The sequence below is a fragment of the Vidua chalybeata genome, chromosome 6 (assembly GCF_026979565.1).
Source record: "Vidua chalybeata isolate OUT-0048 chromosome 6, bVidCha1 merged haplotype, whole genome shotgun sequence".
NCBI classification, from domain to species: domain Eukaryota; kingdom Metazoa; phylum Chordata; class Aves; order Passeriformes; family Viduidae; genus Vidua; species Vidua chalybeata.
The window spans coordinates 27,441,947-27,454,544 of NC_071535.1; the positions used below are offsets into that span (position 1 = coordinate 27,441,947).

The window sequence follows — 12,598 nt, forward strand, 5'->3', positions numbered from 1 at the left end:
TGCTGTAACATATTGATGTGTTTAGATGATTGCATCCCTGTAGACAGGTTATCCTGTATTTCATAATTGTTGTGTAAGCAGAAACATGATAAAATTTCAGAGAGCTCATCTTCAGAACAGAAAATGTAAAAACATTCATTTTTTTAATAGAAAAATGAAAGTTTTTCTTAGGTAGCTGATAGAGAATACAATACAGCATGGGAACTGAAGGTTTGTTGAAGCAAGGTTTGTCCAGGTTATGGCCAATAAATCTCTTTTACAGTGTTCAATCTTATGACAGCTGCACTCCATACAACAGCCATTCACAGTGTTTTCAGCTGTTCCCTGGCAGTGACAAGGTTTTGGTAATAGATTTGGAACTCAGACTATTTCTAAAAAATTTAATTGGAGCAGTCACCTCCTTTCAGTATTAAAGCCAAATGTAAAAGTCATTCTTTTTACATCACTTTTCTGTGCCTGAAAAACATCAGTAGTTACAATCCTCCTGAATGCTGTTGCATGGACAGTCACCAAGCTGCTGATCCAGCCTGTGGATCTCTTGTGTTTCTAAAATGAGTGAACCTTAGCAACACTCAAGATCTTGAATTTGTGGCTGTCCTATCAGGTATTGCCACAGTTGTAAAACCATGTCTCATGCAGGACAGTGTAAACTCCAAAACTGTCTAGAACTTAATGTGCTCCCTTACCAGAATCTCTACCATGCCAGGACTGCAGATGATATTATTTTATAGTTGGTGAAGAAACTAGCATCACAAAGACAAAAATCAATAATATAAAGTTTTAGAAAGACAGACAAAACATTTTTTTAGTCATAGTGCAAGTAGAGAAGAGTAGACCTCAGGCCTACTGGACAAGGTCAGCTATGCCACATAGAGATTTTAGAACTCTGCTCTTTTATTCTTCCTATTCTGTCTAGTTAATTTTTTCATTTGTCAGTAAATGCTTCTTCTGGTACTTTGTATTAACAGAGCATGCTTTGTGGTTTCTAACAGTAGTGGGGCAATGCTACTGTGTCACACATGGTTTCTAGGGCCTATTCAGAGCAAGGATGGCAACCCAACAGAAACATCCTCTCATCTTAATCTCTTGGATGACCCAGGGACATGCAAATATACTTACAGATATACTCTTCCAGATGCTTTTTAGAAAGAAAATGAAAGTTAAATTCCAAATCAAGTTTAAGATTTTCTGGCTGGAAAGAATATGTATGAATTAATCACAGTTCAGCAAAAGAAACGAATGAGACTTTGATCTATAGCTACCTTTGAATCTTGTTTAAGGGATAGCAGCATTAAGTTGTTTGCTGGAGCTACATAATAGAATGAGTTTAATTTGTATAACTTATTTTTAGAGGCAAAAATAATTGATTTTTGGAGGAAAAAAAAAAAAAAAAAGCAAAAAGGATTAAATTTCAAAGTTGTTTTCAGGTGCTTGTAATCTCATCTAAGACATTCTACACTCTGTAATGAAGTAATGTCTACCTCAGATTCATCTGGTTAATCTGTACCATAAAGGAAAACAGAAGCATGAGACAAACTATTGGAACATTCAAAGAATATGGGAGAAGAATACAGAATGACAATACAATTCTTCCTTTAAAATCTTGTGATAGAAGTACTTCTCAAGTGTAAAATTTCATTTAGGCCAACCTGTTCTTTCTAAAAGTATGAGAGGAAAAATTTCAATCAAATGTTCCTGACACCTTTACTAATTAACCCCTTCTTCCTGCTTTTCAATCATTAAGTCCCAGAAAAGCTTTGTTCTATTTTAATGTAAATGAAATTTGTTTATTAGACTGGCTGACTGTATTGTATTTATGGTGTTATCTTTTAAAATGTCTTCAAACCCAGGTGTTTGAAGTCTTTCAGAAATGCCAAGACTTAAACAACAGACTTCTGCCTGTATTCCTTTGACCTGAACAAGATTAGCATCACTGATTATTTTACTGAATAGAAGAAATTAGAAAGATGAGGCAAGGCAGTCCTCTGAATAAAAATAATACAGCCTGCCCCCTTGAATTCCAATATCCTTTGTTCAGATTTCTTATTTGGTTACACAAAGGACTTCGTTTAGAAAAAATCAGTTTGTTATTTTCAAATAGTAAAAAGTTTCTTAAGATCTACATTCTGTTCCATTTTTCAGATGAGTAGGATAAAAACCTAGGTTCCACCAGAACAAGTTTTTTCCAGCCAGATAGAACCACTGCTTTTAAGAACTGGCTGAAGTGGTTCCATCTGCATTGAGAGCTGCACCTGAAGCCAGTGTTGGAGGTTTTATCCTGCCAACATTTATATGCTGATTACTTCTTTAGAACTTGAGAGTCATTTCCCCAGCAGCACCTGGAATAATTGCAGAGTGACTGGCAAATGAATTATGAAGGCACTATTAAGTGTGCCAGTCACTGTTCAACTAATAATTCTCCAGAATCAATATGAAACATCAGCACATGACCTTTTGCTTCACTGCAACCCTGGTTTTGTATCCCTCTTACTTGATTTGTTGTAACAATGACAACAAAAGAAAGGCCTATCCAAATGAGATTATTTTTCTGTGAAAAGGAACTACGTTCATTAAAATAAAGAATGAGAGAAAATGCTGCTAAATCCAAAAGGGTTTTATCAAAATAGATGACTACTTATTGCCTGAAAATACCTTTTACATTGACTTGCACCAATTGTGCTTTAGTTCTGCTGAACAGCCACTTAGTTAAAGGTGTAACTGTTAAACAGGGAAAAATAACTTGTTGTATAAAATGTGGATTTTAAGCTCTCAAAGAACAGCATTTACATAACACACTCACCACAGATGATTATCTGATTAATTTTTAAAAAATATGTCAGTGTGAGCATTGCATTGCATCTGGCTTTTTTCATCTGAGAATGATTATTTCAAAGCTATCTTTACATCACTTCATGCAAAAAACTCTCTTTTAAAAGAAAAATTGGGCTATTTAGTCAGTTAAAGAGGCCAGCAGTTTGTGATAGCTTACTTTTATATTGGGTTTGTGTGGCAAAGTTTTGGAAGCAGGGGGCTTCAGGGTGGCTTCTGTGAGAAGCTCCGAGAAACTTCCCTTGTGTTTGATAGAGCCAGGGCCAAGGTGGGTGGGCCTGCACTGGCCAAGGCAGCAGTGGCAGTGCCTCTGGGATAACTGAGCCAAGGAAGGGCAGGCTGGGGGAACCTGATCCTCAGCTGTGGCTTTGCGTTCTTCTCCCCCGTCCCAGGCAGCTCGGGGAGCCCAGCTAGGCTCTGTGTATCATCTGGGAGTCCGGGGCTGCCGCGTGGTCCGGGCGCTCTGGCACTTAGCGCACTGGTGTGGGCTGGGTGCGCTCTGTAACCGGCGCTGGGAGGAGGTAAAGAGGTGAAGGAATGGCGCACCTTTCCTTGCAGTTCGCTGGAGAGGGTTTATTGTCACGTGGTTGCCGTGGGGGAGAGCAGCGTCTGCTCCTAGCGCCCGCACGGACAAGATGGCGACGGAACCGAGGGCGCATGGGGTTACATAGGGGGCGGGCAGACAGGGGCGGAAGCCCCCCTCGCCCAATGGGGACAGACAACGGGGGAGTGACGTGGACCACGGCAACCAATGGGAACACAGCAGGGGTGTGTGTACAGAGTTCCGGGGCTAATGGGAACATGGGGGTGGGGTAACAGACACAGAACTCTCAGGAATGAACAGAGGGGTGGCCACAAGACTGACATGGGGAAGCTCCAACGTTAAGTGACCTGGAGTGGACCACTGTGCAGGGAAATGGGGGTACATAGAACCGGCTAACTAACATTTATCAGAACCCCTAACTAAACCAACCCGGGATGCAACAACAGCAGCCAGAGAAGAGCAGTGAGCATCTGAGAGCTGCAGCCCTGCAACATCCAGGTCAGAGGAGAAGGAGGGGGAGGAGGGGCTTCTGACACCAGTGCAGAGACCTCCCTGCAGCCCATGGAAAACCATGGTGGAGCAAGTGGGTACCTGAAGGAGGCTGTGACCCTGTAGGAAGTCTATGCTGGAGCTGGCTCCTGGCAGGACCTGTGGCTCCATGCAGAGAGGAGCCCACTCTGGAGTAGGTTTGCTAGTGGGACTTGTGACTCCATGGGGAAATCAGTGCTGGAGCAGCCTATTCCCGAAGGACTGCAGCCCTGGGAGGAAAAGCAGGGGAGGAGTGTAAGGAGTCTTCCTCCTGAGGAGGAAGTAGCAGCAGAGAACATTTGAAGAACTGATCATAACTCTTATTCCTCATTCCCCTATGCCACAGTGTAGGAAGAGGTTAGAGAAAAACAGGAGTGAAGTTGAGCCCAAGAAGAAGGTTGTCTCAACCCATGAGTCTTTCATTATATTTTCTATTCTATCTCCAGATGAGGAATGGAGTGACAGAGTGGCTTTAGTGGGCACCTGGCAGCCAGCCAGGGTCAACTCACCATGTTAGGTGTAATAATGTCTAACAACTTCAGGATAATCACTTGATACAAAGAAGTCTTAACCAGGGGTGCACTGGAATAATTTGAAAACATGTTTATCATCAGAGAAATGTGTGTCAGTGAAAAAAAAAATCACATTTAAAAAGATAATTTTTATATGCATAAATATATAATATGTAATATTAAAATACATAATTTATATGTATATATAATTTCTACAGGAGAATTAAGTATGAGATTTTCAATAAGGATTCCCATATCCAGATAGAAGATACCCTAAATTCTAGTCTTCTCTTTTCCTTGCATTATACCTCTTCTGCTCAGATTACATTTTTTATGCTGTTTCTGGAAGGCTTTTGTTTCTCTCTAATGCAGGATGAAATTGTTTTACAAGCCTCAGAAGTATCTGAAAGATAAGTTTGATTTTCTGTCAGGTCCTCATTTAAAACAGTATACAGAAACTGCCAAGAAAATCTCTTGTAATGACCACAGAAAGAAATTATGACAACTACTTGTCCCCCGTCTAGCTTTATTTTAATGAAAATAAGAGCAAAGTGTTTGGAGATCAGCATAATATAACCAATATTAGATTAGGATATAATTGAATGCTATCCAAGAGAATGGTTCCCACCTATTCTATTATTTGTAATGAGAGTCAGTGGCTTCAAGAATATGTATAGCATACAATTCTATTGCAAGTGCAGGCTAATTAAATTAGGAAAATGCACATTTTGTAGGATGTTGGGTTTTTTTTTCACCTTGTTAATCCTCATTTAAAATGATGCTTCAGAGTAGTGCAGTTACCACAGTGATAATTAAGTGATCTTTCTTTGGTTTACTTGACTGACAAAACATAAAGATAACAAATATTCTGCAAAACCATGAATTCTGGGAACCTCAGTAGTCTGGTATTCTAGCTATTTCCACCACTATATTTCAAAATACCTTCACACTCCTTCTTTTTTGAAATGACCACTTCCTGATGTTCTTCAATTTTCTTTTCACTTACCATAAGGTCCTTTGGAAGAATCCTGTCCCAGGCTGCACCTGAACTATTCCTGATGCCTAACATCCCTGACTGATAAGCAGCTATGGTGGGACAAGCAGCCACTGCTAGGTATGTCCAACTTTCCAGGAAGGGAAAGGTGTCACTCGTTGTGTCACTACAAAAGCACCTCACCCCTATCCTGGAGCTAGTTTTGAAAATATGTAAATGTAATTATCCAGTGAGTACTTGTTGTGGTTTGACATAGAAGTGAATTTTTTTTAAAAAGTTAGGTTAAACTAATTAGTGGTCAGGTTTAGATATTGGTACCTGGAGTGACTACTGAAAGTATGGACACGCTTTTGAGAACACAGGGGGTTAAAAGCAAGAACTCTCAGGAGAACTTTCTCTTTTAGTTCTGGTCGTTAGAGAGTGTAGACGCTCCCCTGCCCAGCCATGGGCTGGGCGGGGGAGGGGAAGCCCCGCGGCCTTGTCTAGGTAGGCCGAAGGGCTGAGGGTCTGGAACCTAGTTAGCTCTTGTGGATAGAAGGGTGGAGAGAAGCGGAGATGCTTTTGTCTTCTTCAAAGAGAGAAAGAGACAGAGAGCTTGGCGGTACTTAGAAATTTGCTGTTAGAAGAAAAAGAGAAGGGGGGGGATAGTGCCCAGCGTGAGAGGCGGAACATCGAACCAAGATATCAGCCGTCTAAGGAGTTTGAACGTTTAACCCTTTCTAAGAAATGAGGGTTTTTTAAAAGTAATACTCCTCCTTAATTTGTAGTGGAAGAGAGATAGTCCGGGACCTGAGATGTTAAAAGAAGAAATATTTAAGTGGGAAAAGATGATGAAGTAGCTTTTAGCTAGACTTTTCTTGTTAGCCATAGACTGAACCAAAATCTCCTGCAATGGAGACTGCATTTTAGGGGGATGCAGTGGTGACCTAGGGAGACTTGTTTCAGCTTTGAACAGCACAAGAATAGCGAGAAACGAAGAGAGCTGAAGAAAGAATGGTAATACCCTCTGTCTTCGGGAAGAAGATGAGTCCTGTTTAGACCCCTCGGCCCCAGGGGAAAATGGGGGGGACTGTAGTCCCAAGATGAGAAGCTGAACTGTTGTATCTTTGGGTCCATGGCAAAGCATCCTTAAAGGAGCCCTATGAGCAGTCTGTCCATGCACGGTGGTGAGAGCACTGTGACATGGAAAGGAGAGTGTCACACTGGCAGATTTTCTCCAGGCGGTTGCCATGTGTAACAGGGAAACACAGGGTGGCAGCTGTGTTTCCTGGGGGGTCTGTGGTACAAGAGAGACTTCTCTCTCTCTTGATAGTTTAAGTATTGATTATCTAAAGGGTAGTAATTTGATCAAGAATCCCAGGTGATGTTTCATGCTGGGTGTTTTTAGAAATTGGGAGGAAGAGAGGTGTTTTAAAGGGTCTTCATCCTGGATTTAGTTTATGTGTTTTCTATATTAGTAGTAGTTTAATAAAGTTTTTTTCCTTTGTTATTAAACTTGGGCCTGCTCTGCTCTGTTCCTGATAACATCTCACGGCATTTATTTAGGAAAGGTACATTTTCATAGGGACACTAGCATTGCGCCAGTGTCCAACCATGACAGTACTCATGGTAGTCTCTGCTTTAATGTGCTAATGCTCCTGGCTTCCCAAACTTGGACCAGCAGGATTAAGCCAGAACTAAGAAGAAAGAGACGTTTGTGTGTGCCAGTTGAGTTGAATGGATGGTGCTTGCGTTGTTTGAAGTTGTACAGAGAAGTTCTCACATATTAAAGGACAGATAATTTCACAGCTTCCTATGTTCTTACAGAAACAGCTTGGAAATTGCAGCTACTATTTTTTTATTCTACACATTATTTAAATCAAGCTTAAAAGGTCCATGAAGTATGCTGTAGTTTAGGAGCTGCTGCTCTAGTGCTTGCCTTTTTAGCTTTCTGAGAGACAAGTCAGATCTTTCAGATCAATATTTGTTTCCTCTTTGAATGCTTTCTCTCTCAGCAACATCAAGAAGTGTCCCATGTGAAAAATGGCTCTAATTATTGTTGTGTCAAAACTCTTCTGAACCAAACAGGCAGTAAAAGGAAGAAAGTCTGAACTTCATTGATAAAAATGGGGAGAGCAAATGGGTGGCCTTTTGACCCACATGAACAGACTCAGTATAAATTGTAAAGCAAGTCAGAAAACAGATGAAGATGTACTCAGAAAAACAGGGGACAAATGTTTACAGCTTTGTGTATATGTGAGGCTGGAGGTAAGAAAAAGGAAGCTCATACCCCCTGCCTATCCCTCTGAGTCTAAAGCACACCTTCCCATCTGAAAACTCATCTGCAGGCCACTTGGACGGGACATACAGGCTGTGTTTGGCATACAGGTTGTTTTCTTAAAAATCTCCCTGTACAGTAAGTTTATATTTTCTCTTTTACCTAATGCACTATATACACTTCTGAAAACTCTCATATAACTAATTTATCACTCTGCTACCAAGGCCGTAAAGCTTCTCATTCATAATGAAATATTTTCAATCTATATAAATAAGGTTTACTGTTAGAAGAAAACTGAGGATGAATAGCAAGGTGTGCATTTTCTTTCTTAGTGCATCAAGTACAATATTTATATATTCATGTAGTTGCCTGGTTTAAGAGGCTGTCATAAATGGGTTGAAGATACTTATGAGAGGCAGTCATTCAAGAAAGTTATAGAAGCTCCTCCATCTTCCAAGAACAACCTCCCAATTAACTGCTTCAACATGAAATTGTGAAATTCTTAACGTGATAATACCAAGAAGCACAACATTTGGTGAAGATATTTTGATATGAACAGAGCTGGTAGCAGCAATACAGCAATAATTGCTAGCTCATTTACGGCCTATTTAGCTCGTGCAGTGAACCAGATGAGAACAGCTAATGAGCACAGCTTCTTGCTGTAATTAGTAGAACAGTAGTGGCTCGCAGATGATTTACAGTTTGCAAAAGTCAGTGTATTTACTGAAAAGCTTGTGTTCTCTGTGAAGCTGTGCCATATGATGAACTGAGGATGCCATGTTTTACTTTCTAATAAGCCGTAAGATTTGGTTCATAATAACCTCAGAATTCATCTCAATCTAACAGAAGTACAACACCGAAGATTTCTGTGTGCTGTTTCTTAGTCTGCAGTCTAGTCTAACAGAACTTATTTTGCCAGTTGATGTATTTTCTTTATTTTTCTTGTTGCAGAAATAAATTTTTTTAAAATGGTATAATTCTTGCCCTACTGGCAGATTACAGACCATTTTATGTTGTGGTAAATCTCAGACATATATGCTGTGCAAAGCTAGAATTCAAATAGGTTAAAGAAGGGACAATAAAATATGGGAGGAAAATGTTTGCAAAAGATCAGTACTGATATTTAGAGACCCCAAATTACAAAATAGATAATTTTAAGAAAGGATAAATTATCTTCCTTTCCTTGACCATTGAATGGACTGCTTATAGGCAAGAATGCAATTAGAAATGTCAGACAACTAAACCCGAATGATATTTACTAAATCTTTGTAGAAATATTAAATATTCTTATGAAGTGTCCAGCTCAGATTCACAGAACCAAGACCAAGCTTGGGTTTCTACAGTTTTGTCTTCAGTATTATCTTTAACACTGTGAGTGCCTGAGTGCTGCTTTTGTTCTTGAAGGATAGCAACTGAAACTGTGAAACTACTAAGGCCTAGTAAAATAGTAAAGCAGAGGCTTTCCTTTAGTCAAGATCTGTACACTTATAATCATACCTCTAAGAGCAACTAAAAAATAATGCAAGTGGGAAATAATAATACCTCATTATGGTATATAATTTAAAAAACACATGAATAAACTTTTTAATTGAAGAATGACATAACTCTAAGTAAAATGTACTTCTACTTCAAAACACAATCATGGCAATGACATTATTCAGCAAATTCGATTCAAAATTGCTGGTCAAGTTAAAAGGAAACAGAAGTAACCCTGTTTTAAATTTCAAACACAAGCAAATGATCTTTTTAAACATCTCCTATTCAGAGTGCCATAAGCACTTCATAATAGTTTGTTTAACTAATGATACTTTGTCATTCATTTAAGGGTGGAATTATTGTATCGCATATGCAACATGAAAACCTCAGGTCCTTCCTGTTGCATCCCGGGCTGGGTTTTAGTTAGGGATTTTAATAATGTTAGTTAGTCGGTTCTGTGTACCCCCGTCTTCCCCCCGCGATGGTTTGCTCCGGGTCACTCACCATTGGAGCTTCCCCATGTCAGTCTTGTAACCACCCCCTGTTCTTCCGTGCCAGTCACCCCATCCCTGCAATCCCATTCACCCCAGAACCCTGTATCCACCCTTATCGTGTTCCCATTGGTTGCCGCGGTCCACATCAGCCCCCGTTGCCTGTCCCCATTGGGCAAGGGGGCTTCCGCCCGTGTCTGCCCGCCCCCTATAAAACTCCATGCGCCCCTTTGTTCCGCCGCCATCTTGTCCATGCAGGCGCTGGGAGTGGTCGCTGCTCTCCATTGCAGCACCACGCAGCAATAAACCTTCTCCAGCCAACCGCAGGACAGGGTGTGCCTCCTTCGCCTCTTTACCTCCTCCCAGCATCGGTTACACAACGCGGCAGCCCACGCGGAGGCTCAGCACTAGAGCCTCTGAACCAGCGGCAGCCCCGGACTCCCGGACGTTACGCAGAGCCGAGCCAGGCTCCCTGAGCCCCCCAGGACCGGGAAAAAGAACACAACACTGCGCCTTCCTGAGGCTTTCCAAGTCTTCATCAATGTGTTCTGTCCACTATCAATGTGTTCTGTCCACTATCTTCCACTGTAAGGACTGTTTATCACATTTCTCACGCTGACCTGTTTGCTTTATCTTACAGTCACTACTTAATTATTTAATGATTTATAGTAAAGGAATTCAAATGAAGACATTTGACTTACTAGGAACATACCAGGTTCACTACCTTAATCAATTATACTTAATAGATCAACAAAATCTTAACAGTGGTGAAAAGATCACTCAGTCCATATGACACTGGTGATACCCTTCAGTTAAATCCAGCTGCCTACAGTACTGCTCTTGTAAGTCAATGAAATGGGTTTGAACACCTTTATGAAAGGAGAGCAGAATATACTTCTTCCCGACTTCTGCCAGAATGGGGAGACCAGGCAAGATGATCTCTTTCAACCTCAACCATTCTGTGATTCTCAGGTTGTGTATTGTTTGGGTTTATTTTTTATTATTTTTATTTTTTACAATGTTGCAAAACAAGAAAAAGTAAAGCTCTGACACACACTGTATAAATTGTTCACTTGCTGGCTGGACAATGAAAAGTCAACTATGTAAAAAAATACACAAAATAGACTAAGCAAAATTAAGTAGTGTATATTTTCATGTTCTCTTTACACTTCCTACTCACTCTTTTTCACTACTTCTTTCATGTTTTAATTGTGTTGCATGCTGGATCAGAATTCCCAAACATGATAAAAGTCCTTAAAATGTTTAGCAGAAACCCTTCAGCAAAATGATAAGTAGAAAGTAATATCTGCAAGGTTCACACGTGGTAGAGAGGCACTATCAGTCCCCATTTGTATGCTAATACAGATCTGCTTCATATAATATGGCACCTGCCCATTTCTAGTTGGAAAGTGTTTTCAGCAAATTTAGCAATATTTGATGCAGAGATGTTGAATACTTCGGCCAGTGAAACAGCCATAGAATCACAGAGATTCATCCTGCTTTTAAATACTGTTTGATCTTACACCAGTTTCATTTTCTTGCCTATGTCCCCTAATCACCATGGCTTCTTTCTTGCTTTGTGTCATATAAGAAGAGGAACAGAATATTTGCCTTTCTTTGCACAATTATTTCCCATTCCTATTTGGAATCTTGGGTTGCTTTGAGACTCTATAATGAAAAAAGCTGTCATGGTCAAAATGCAGAAATCTCCCTTTTAGCTGCTGCAAACAACCCTCTCAGTCCCAAACACGACTGAAAATTTTAGCTACAGAGTGTGACTAGTCTGTCATGTTTGACTTAGTGCATCCAGAAGCATTGATTATGTGCTTAGAGGCAAACACAGGAGAACAGTAATTTTTCAGGAAATCTGCATAAAGGCAGCTTCCTGTTTACCAGCAAACCCCCTAGATCTTCTCTGGGTTTGTTCTGTCAGTTTTTCTTTTTCTGTCATGTCTTTAAATTTATCTTCAGGAGTGTTGTAAAATGATCCATGAGAAAGTGAATAAAAATGTTTTCCTTATACATACAAACTTTAAGAACTTTTCTCTGTGGGTTTATAAGAACAGAGATTTTTTTTTACAGATGTAGCCGCTGCCTGGATTCGAGTACAATTATATGTGCATGGTGCAAGTCACTTGGCTTTTAACACCCTTTCATCACAAAACTACATGTAAGTATAGCAAAACTGTGAAGACCTAGATTTCTCAGAAAATTATGTTTAAGAGATTAACAAAATTACTTTCTCTGTTTTTTTTTTCCAACCTTATGCAGGGTTACTGTTCAGGAAATCCAGAAAAAAGTTACAGACTGGCATTTATTGGAAAAGCAAACTCTATCACATGCACATCCTATACTATTATTGTATGGTTTTTTTCCTTCAAGTATACAATTATGAAATGGTAAAAGGCTTTAAGTTGATGCTGATAAACTATGCCTTGAATTACTTCTACTCTGACATGCATAGGTGAACCTTACATTTAGTTTACTCAGAGAAAAATCTAAATTTCATTGTATAATATCACATTTAAGGACCACTTAACTATAAGTTAATACAAACCTACAGTAGTAGGATGCAAAATAAAGTGTAATCCATTAAAAATGAAGAGTTTTCCCTTGGAACTTCCAAATTTGTAAACACAAAAATAAGCTTTCTCTTTTTGCATTGGTCTCTTTATTTTTCTCTTTGTGCATTGGTTTTGCAGAGTTCTTTGTTCCAGCAACACTGTCACAGAGACCTCCACAAACTTTCTAATATCAGTATGTTCTGTAAAGGACAAACCACATCATAGTGACATTATGCTCAGGAAATCCCCTAGGATTTCAGCCTGGGACACTGTAAGAAGAGAGTTATGAGGATGCATACTGTTGTTTTTCCATAAACACCCCTCTAGCCAGTCCTCTTTTCCCATTCAGATCACTGAATAGTGATAGTAGCACACAACAGGGACCTTTGGTCTGAAGACTCCA

The 12,598-nt window shown here is 39.9% G+C and overlaps 1 long non-coding RNA gene across 1 annotated transcript; it reads left to right on the forward strand.

Moving 5' to 3' along the window:
- Positions 1–3,656: 3,656 nt before the first annotated feature.
- On the forward strand, positions 3,657–12,234 carry LOC128789882 (uncharacterized). Its single transcript, XR_008431565.1, has 4 exons — positions 3,657–3,871; positions 5,426–5,527; positions 11,714–11,801; positions 11,903–12,234. It is a non-coding gene; the product is annotated as an uncharacterized LOC128789882 (long non-coding RNA).
- Positions 12,235–12,598: the final 364 nt, after the last annotated feature.